This window comes from Gobius niger, assembly GCF_951799975.1.
Source record: "Gobius niger genome assembly, chromosome: 14".
NCBI lineage: Eukaryota > Metazoa > Chordata > Actinopteri > Gobiiformes > Gobiidae > Gobius > Gobius niger.
In genome coordinates this window covers 2,426,531-2,435,683 of record NC_136865.1, presented here as the reverse complement: position 1 = coordinate 2,435,683, position 9,153 = coordinate 2,426,531, and positions in this window count along the sequence as shown.

The following is a 9,153-nucleotide window of genomic DNA, read 5'->3' as shown; positions in this document are numbered from 1 at the left end:
CAGGAAATGGCAAAGGAACGGCAGTGTCACAATGTCAAAGGGGAACAGAGAGAAAAGAAGCTGAAGTATGACCCAACCTCGTGACCAACGGAAGTGAGGCTGACCATCTGCGCCACCGGCCCCTCACTCACACACAGTGTGGGGCGTGATACATGTTTGACTCATTGTCACTAACTGTGTTCCTGGTAAAGTTGCTCTTTCATTTGAAACAGTCATTTATTTAAAATACAGTTACTTCCCTAAAATCAAAGGAGTTCATTGTAGTAGTGTCAGGATCTTCATGAAAGTTCTGTTTCATAATCATAACATTCATTTGTTTGTAGACTGTCCCTGCAGTGAAATGTGTCCTCTGCATTTAACCCATCCTTCGATGCCGCTGGGGCCGTAAGGAGCAGTGGTCGACGGCAGTGCCGCGCCCGGGGACCCATCGCCATGATGTGCTGATGGTCAGAGAATTCACCTATTGCACATGTTTTTAGTGGTAGGGGAAACCTACGCAGACACGGGGAGAACATGCAAACTCCACACAGAAAGGCCCCGTCCTGTGGGAATTGAACCCGGGACCTTCTAGCTGTGGTGGCGCTAACCGCTGCGCTACCGTGCCGTCCCTTAATAAGAAAGAAAAGATCAGAACAGCCGGGGTAAAGTGTATCTCTGTCCTTTTGCAAAGTGCTTTTTGCATTCCTTATGAGTGGTAAACAAGTTTATAACAGGCGAGTATCAAGTGCAGTGAATTTAATCACACGCCGTGTTTTTCATGAACATCATGTAAAACAACACAGAATAAGGCCAGTGTTCAGTCTCCCCAACACGGGTCACACTGACAGTCTGAACCGCCAACCCTCTGGTCATGAGAAGACCCGCTCTACCCTCTGACCACTGTCCTCCTGACCCCAGCAGTGGTGGTCAAAGTAAACTGTAGATACATCTGGTGTTAAGTAAAAGTTGCTCAGTGAAAATACTGCAGTATTTGCTTTAGAGTTTTCTAAAGTATTAAAGTAGTGTAACTGGTCATGCTGTATCGTTCTGCCACTTTAAGTTGGGTGTTTTGGATTTGCAGTGGGCCAATGGCCAGTGGGCAGTATCAGGGGCGGGACTTCAATTATAAAACACCTGTGCGCCTTCTGTTCTCTCTCCCACACTCAGTCACTCTTGGTGTTCAGGTCAGGCTCTTGCAGCAGCTCTCACGTTCACATTTAAAGAAACAGATTGATTGTTAAAGTCTTTGTTATTATTACTCTCTCACACTCTGTCTCCCTTGGTGTTCAGGGTCGTCCAGGCTGACGGCTCCTGCACAGACAAACGGGGGCACACTGGGGACCCAGCACAAGACCAGCTGTGCCAGCCCCCCCTCCCCCTTGACAGTGCAGTTCAAGAGTGTGTTTATCAGGTTTATAAACTGGACAAAACACAAAGTCAACTTTTCAGAGACTTTGTAGCAATGTAACGGTGTAGATTCTATTATATTTACCTTTCAATGCAGTCAAAGTAAGTTCTCCATTAAAATGCCACTCAAGTAAAGTACAGACCCTTAACTGTATAAGTACAGTATGTACTTGATTGCTGCCCACCTCTGCTTTGAAGGCTGCTCTCGTAGCTCCCGTCAAACTACTTAAGTAATATTATTTTGAAGTTCTGGTTTTCTGACATGAGTCATTTTTTCTGCTTGTCTGGTCAGAGGTCTGTAGTATTCAGTAACATTTAAGTACTTGTACCGCTTGTATATTTATCACATTTACTCTAAACTTTTCGGTTTATAAAGCTTACTTTCATCTTCAATTTAAAATGGTGTGCTGTATGTTCAGGAGTTAGCACACCGCTGATTAGCTGCTGTCACTCTTTGAAACTCTTGATATTATAATTTTTCTTGAAAAGTCAATGCTAAATATGAATGGGACTTTTACTTCTGGACCCCAGTGAAGGACCGGAAGTCGGGGGGGACTGTTGACCCCTACATGGGTTATGCGTGTGAAGTCATGACACAGCAACAGCCTGGTGGTTAGCACTCCAACATGGCAACAGCAGCAAACTGAGTCACCCGTCTGCTTTAGCATTCAGAGATTTTCCACACAAAACGGGAAAGGTTTAACATGTGCATTCATTTGAGGATTCTAAATCCTCACTTGAGTAATTTAAAAAAGTGAGTCTTCCCACGGTTTGAGTGGTTTTGCAGGTGATGAAAGCTGTGTGTCGACGTCACGTTTGTCATTTCCATGCTGTAGCTGCAGTGCGGTCCCAGAGCGTGCATGTACCCCTGTGGCATGTGCAGCTTTTATCGTATGACTTGTGAATAATAATTACAATGAATCAACTGTAAACCCCTACCACCTGATGATGTCATGAGGTGGTGCTGCTCTGTACTTAGGAGGTAGCTGCTCCCAGATGAAGGTTGCTCACTCACCTGTGCCTTTCTTTTCCGTTAGAAAACCTAAAACGTTCCCAATGTGTCCGAAGCTGCATGGGGAGAAGCACTCACCCGCCTGTGTCCCCCCCCCGTGAGCCGTCCTGGGACATCCTGCAGGTGCACCAGCCTCCCGCATGTGAACGGGGAAAGGCCTGCAGCAACAGCGCTCTTAAGAAGTAAAGAAGATTGAGCAGGATTAGCCATGACCTGGAAAAGCCACAGGCCACGGCTCAGGCTTCTGTCACCGGCATCCACCACAGAGCGGCCTCTTTACAGGCCCACACGCCCAGGCATGACGTCCACATCAGGGCCGGGCCTTTGCAGAGGAGACCCACACGTGAACAGGCTGTTGCTCACTTTCGCAAATACAGTATCTCAAAGTGATAGAAGAAGTACCATTTGATCAAAAACTAAACATCGCAGTGGAAATCTGTGAGAATCCTTCTTCCCCGTGTAGAACTGCTGTTACATTATTGCACACGTATCACTGCGTAAACCCCAATCTTACTAGACGCTTACTTAAAACTGTTCATGAAGCCTTCACCTGGTGGCCTCTAGGGGGCTCCAGGACTGGAACCAATAGTTTTTTAGGGTTTTTGATGGGTTTTCACTGTTGATGGGTCTGTGTACATGATTACATATACAATCGAACTAGAAAACCTCCCCACCCACACAGAAACTGGCTCACTGAAAGCTCAAATACACACTAATGTCACTTTTTTTTTCTCATATAAAAAGTTGCATAATGCCCCTTTTAATAGTTTTACACATTTAATAGTTTGCATGTAACCTGATGTAATGAAAGGACTATTAATGCCACCGTACCCAATTTTTTGTCAGATTTGGACTAAAACACTATTTTGGGATATCTTTTTAGTCAAAATCTGACAGTTTTTCATTTTTTATTTTCTTGCCCCTTTAACCCCTTTCCGTCACATTATAAATATTTGGGTTGACCAAAGGCACCATCAACAAGTCCTGTTTCATAAATGACTACTTTCACATAGTCTTAAGGGGCCAAAAGAGTGTTCACGTACATGTGTGACAACCAGCCCCAGTCCCCCCCCCCCTCCTGAACCAAACCCTGGCTCCTGGTCAAAGGCAAAGCACACATTTCTCTTCACAATTTACAGTATCTGAGGACTGGACGGTCTGTGATCTTGGCCCGTCTGCTGAGGGATCTTTCGGCCTGGGTCTCTATAGCCTGTCCGTCCATGGGAATGGATCTCTCCTTCTGTGGTTCTCCCCAAGGTTTCTCTTTTCTCCTGCCGGGTTTTTGAGTTTTTCCTTGCCGTGCTGGAGAGTCTAAGGACGGGGGACGCCTATGCCGCTCGTCGCTACCTCCTATTGGACATTATATTTGCCTGGATTCACCTGAACTTTTAATTGTCATATTTATTGCTCTGTTTTACTGCCTTAATGTTTGGTGCAGCCCTGTGAGGCGACTTCTGTTGTGATATTGGGCTATACAAAACCATTCAACTTGAAACTTGAAACTTAATTGTTTTGCAGAGACAGTTTTCAAGTCATTTCCATACACACCATAGAAACATCTGTCCGTCTGACCCTGAAGCTTTGCATACAGGGCTGATAGAGTCCGTCACTTCTATCTAACCAAATGTGTGAGGGCAGGAGCAGCACACAGCTCACGGAGGCGTTCGGTCAGACTGAGGAGAGATGGCCCCGACGCTGTGCCTGCTGCTGCTGCTGCTGCTGCTGCTGACCGTCACAGGAGCCACACGTCCCGGTAAGACACGGGCCTTTGGTTACTTCAGGTGCACCGTGCTCCAGACGGTGCAGAACTTTGCTGAAAAAGAACCTGATCTTTAAACCAGCCCAGTTTGATGTGTCCTTGTGTCCGCAGCCCAGGGGACGATCCATGGTCCTGTCCTCGCACTCACCAGGGACAGGTAGGAGGACGCACGATGTCAATATACAGTAATCAAAAGTTTGGACACACTTGTTGTGTGTATTGGGTTTGTCTTTATTTACTGTGAATGAACATGTGGGATTATGTAAGAAACAACAAAGTAAGGGAGTAAGTAAGAATAGGAATATGCTGGGAGAGGCTGAATGCTAACAACATCTTTGGTCGTTTTGCGTGACTGAGGGCACACACAAAGACCAGACGGGTACACATCAACTCGTCTAAGCTCAGGCAAGAACATATCTCAGTATGGAAACATGGTGGCCTGTTCCTTTAAACCATATCAGTCTAGTATCAGAAAAAAAGTTTAGTTACTACTGATATATATATATATAAAAAAGTATCAAAAGCAGGAACAGAAAAAAAAACTTCTTTCTTTAGATCCAAGTTTTGATGCCGTTGGTCCAGAATAAAGGAAGTGACTTGGTTGTTTCAGCTCAAATACACCCCCTTCCCCATTTCCCCCTATTTATTTCCTTTATTTATTCATTTATTTATTTATAAAGTAGTGGAATCGAGAATGAAACGGCAATGGTACCCTGTCCTAGTCGGGGAGATGAGGGTACTGCCTTCAGTGCTCCTATGAAATATGTTTTTTTTATTTTAAATTCCCTTTATTCTTGGCATTTTCTCCATGAGCTTCATAAGGTCATCCCTGAAATGGTTTCCAACAGTCTTTCTGGTCACTTTATTGTGTAGAAAATGTCAGTGTACAAAACAACAACAAAAGCAAAAAGTGGCAAGAAAAATCACCCTTTTTTTTTGGTTTAAAAACTAATTATTAAAAAAAATAATTACGTATGTGTTCATTCATAAATCAACACCGTCAGTGAGAATTAAAATGAAAATAGTCAAAACGATACATATGAAAGGTGTTTCCAAACTTTCACGTGACTATTACCCTCTCACTAAGCCAAATGCTCTCCTGGGTCTCTGTAAAGTTTATTATCTCATCAATCATAAAAGCTTCATGTTTTGGCCCCGGCTCCACACGTGTGTTGCAGTGTGTGTTTGACATCTCTGTTGTTCTGTCCAAGGTCCTCCAGGCGCCCTCCTCAGGCAGAGCGTGGCCCCAGCATACAGCAGGTCGTCGTGGCGATGGAGCGAGGTCTGCTTCCGTCTGCCCTTCACCTCTTTGACAGGCACTCTCCCACATCCACTCTTCTGCTGCTCCGCAACGGCTCCTTCGAGACCCTGGGAGGCTCACTGTCTCCTAACGCCGAGCATGAGCTGACCGTGCTGGGCCACGGCTCTCCCGCCGGTGCCACAGGGGGCGCTCTTCTCTCCGGACACACTGCGGGGGAGCTGGTGCGGCTGCTGCGGGGGGTTCTCTCGGCGCTGCGCTCCGGTCTGAACGGCATCACCGTGCTCGGCTGTGACCTCGGAAAGGACACTGGGTTCATGTCCCGGATGCTGCGCGGCCTCCAGTCCGTGAACGTCCACAGCAGAGTGACCTTCTTCAGCGCTCTGGTGTCGGTCGGCCCGACGGGGGACGTCCTGACGGAGAGTGGGGGCACGTGGAGGTCCCATGACCACAGCAGGCGGGTCACGGCGCAGGTGGGCTCGGCAGGGGTGGTGTGGGAGGGCGTAGAGCTGGGCTGTCCTGGGCCGCAGCACGGGGCGTATGGACAAGTGCTGTTCGCTCACACGCTGGACTGGCCCAGTCAGCCCCAGATGTTTGTCCCCAAAGCCCTGCGCAAGAAGTACCCATCCATCGACTGTCTGGAGGGCCTGACCTGGAGCCTGTTCTTTGAAGAGGGTGATAAACGCCGCGCTCCGGACTACTTTCCCCAGCACGAGAGCAGAAACCTGACGGCGGTGTGGCTCAGCAGACCACAGGGCCCCGCTGTGGTCAAACACATCGTCACCATTCAGGACCTGCAGGTGGAGATCCGCCACAGCGCCCGGGAACACGCCTCCTCCACCACTCTGTACGCTCTCAACGACTGCGTGTACCAGGTCCACTGGTCCAACCTGAGTGTCAGCCTGGTGGGGAAGTTCCTCAGCTCTGAGGCGACACAGGAGATAGAGACCTTCCTCCAGAGCTTCACCGACGAGCCGGGCTCCATCGAGAGCCTGCAGACGGGCCTCAAAGCCTCCAGGTTCCACGAGTTCTGCCGCCAGACCTTCCAGCTCCACTACTGCAGCTACAACTGCGAGCTCTGGGGGCAGTACTTCATGGTGGCGGTCTTCTCCCCGTCCGTCGTGAACTTCCGAGTCTTCTCCCTGTTCCTCATGAGCGTCATCAGCTGTGAGGTGGGCCTGGTCCACGGGGTCCACTCCCCTGTCTGCACCTCCTTTGTGGGGGACGTGCACCCCATGGCGAGCGAGCTGCCCGCGCCCTTGCACCCGCGCAGAGGCTTCTATGGCGGGACCCTGGTGGAGCTGGAGCAGGCGCCCCAGGAGCAGCAGCTCTGGCTGGAGCAGGTGGTGGCCAAAGAGAACGCCCTGTATGCCCAGGCCAAGCAGATGATGAGCGCGCTGGACCATGATGAAGAGACAGAGCTGGAGATCTTCGGGCGCGTCAAGGTCATGAACAAGTACGTCTTCTCCTCGTACATGGAGTTCTTCAGAGGCACTCCGGAGGGGAAGAGGCTGAAGACCGGGTGTACCTTCACGTCAGCAGACATCCCCACAGGAGGCTGACACTGGGGGAAGTGAAACACCCGCCCCAGCTGAGGCTTAGTTTAGATTATCTTCTGTGGTGGTGGATTTCATAACTTTGAGAAAAAGATAAATAGGCAAATAGAAGTTGCTATTATTCAAAGATGCATTATGGGTGTTTGTTGATAATCAAATCTGTTTTGTAAGCTTATAGATAAGGACCCACAATTAACATACAATAAACAAAATACAGAATTTTTACAAAATCGCAAATTTTCCCACCCAATATACCCATTTCCAATCACCTTTCAACAGGATTACATTTACAGAGGAGGAAGCTTTGAATTCACCCATTCAGTACCAGCAAATTATTCACATCAGATTACAACTTTAACATTTTCAAGATACTGTATCATACCATGCATGAAAGGGCGAGACCCAAATGAATCATTAGCCGTGTGGGGTAATACTAAGCACTACACCGCCCTCCAAATGATTACGCAATGACATTTTTCGCTTTTTTCTAAACTGTCAACTCAAATGAGAGTCAGCATAATTTTCAAGTCTTGAACACAAAGGAAAATGGCGTACGGGCCACAAAGACCAGCAGCCCTGAATGTTCTTAGGTGTGGCCTTTTACGGGCGTGGCTGCAGCAGGTGGTTGATTGGGGCCAGCGTTCCGATACAGCACCAATCAGGACCAAGGACGAGCAGCCAACCAGAACCGAGCATGAAACGAGTCCTCCAATCCCAGGCCAGGGCTCACACAGCCAGGTTTCCATGGAGAACAATAGGAAATTAGCCACACAACCAAAACTAATACAAACTGGAGGGAGACTGGAGGTTATTGTGCCGTGTTATTGCCTCTTGCACCTCCTGCTGGGTAATTGGAGAATCACACAAGTGCATATAAGTTTGACTGTTTTAACAGAATCAATATAACTGAAAAAGGACAACATAGCATTATGATTACTTTTAGATTTGTACAGAGAAGACAAATAGCGATAGGCTAACATAAATCAGATATTTCTTTCTATTGTTGATAATGGCTCCATTAATGTTGAACTCAAGTAAAGAATTGTATTTGGCCCATGAATTGTTCATTGTCATTTGTTATCCTACTTCCAGCCATTTTTGCCTGGACCTAACGTAAGCACCCTCGGCTTTACGCTTCACTTTTGTCCGATCAACAGATTAATTCTGGTGAGGAAAGAGACAGAAGGGAACTGTTCTTTACCCCTAGACTTGGAGAGAGAGAGCAGCAGAGGCTTTCTTCCCACCACCCCCTCACCCCCACCATAGTTGTTCTGTGGACAGTTTCCCTCACCTGAGCTGTAGCTCTCTGCAGTTCATCCAGGGTCATCATAGGCTTCTTGGTAACGGCTCTGGTCAGTGCTGTCCTTGTTTGGTCAGTAAGTTTGGGAGGATGGCTGGGTCTTGGTAGTTTTGCAGTGATGGTGTATACTTTGAGTGATGTTGAAAGCTTTGTAAATCTTTTTAGAACCTAACCCAGCTTTATACTTCTCAATAATTTTATCCCGGACCTGTCTGGTGTGTCCTTGGACTTCATGATGCTTCTGCTCCACAATAGTCTCTGAGCAGACCTGAGACCATCACAGAGCAGCTGTATTTGAACTGACATGAGATTACACACAGTGTGCACAGGTCGAAAAGTTAAAGTATACATTTATCACAAAATGCATCAGTGATAAATGTGTATGGACCTCGAACATGTCAATTCCTTTTACAAATGTGGGGGAGGGTCCTCAAACGCCCCGTAGTAGTACTATGATTACGACTTTGAGTTTGGGCCACCACCAGTACACATGCAGTGCCTCTCGAAAGTATTCATACACCTTGGACTTTTGCACATTTTGTCATGTTTACAACCCTAAACATCAAGATTTGATTTTGATTTTTTTACTGAACGTTCACCCACAAGCAACAGACAACTGTGAAGTGAAAGCAAAATGATACATGATTCTGTTATTTTTCAAAAAATAGAAAAGTGAAAAGTGGAGCTTGCATAAGTATTCATACAGCATTTTCTGAGTGCATTAAATTTCCTTTAGAACATTCCTCATGACTCCAGAATGTTCACACCTTGGCCTAACGGTTAAATAGAGGCCACCTGTGTGTAATCTACTCTCAGTATAATTTCAGCTGTTCTTTTAGGCCCTCAGAGCTGTGGTCGGAGTGTATTGGTCACTGAACAACA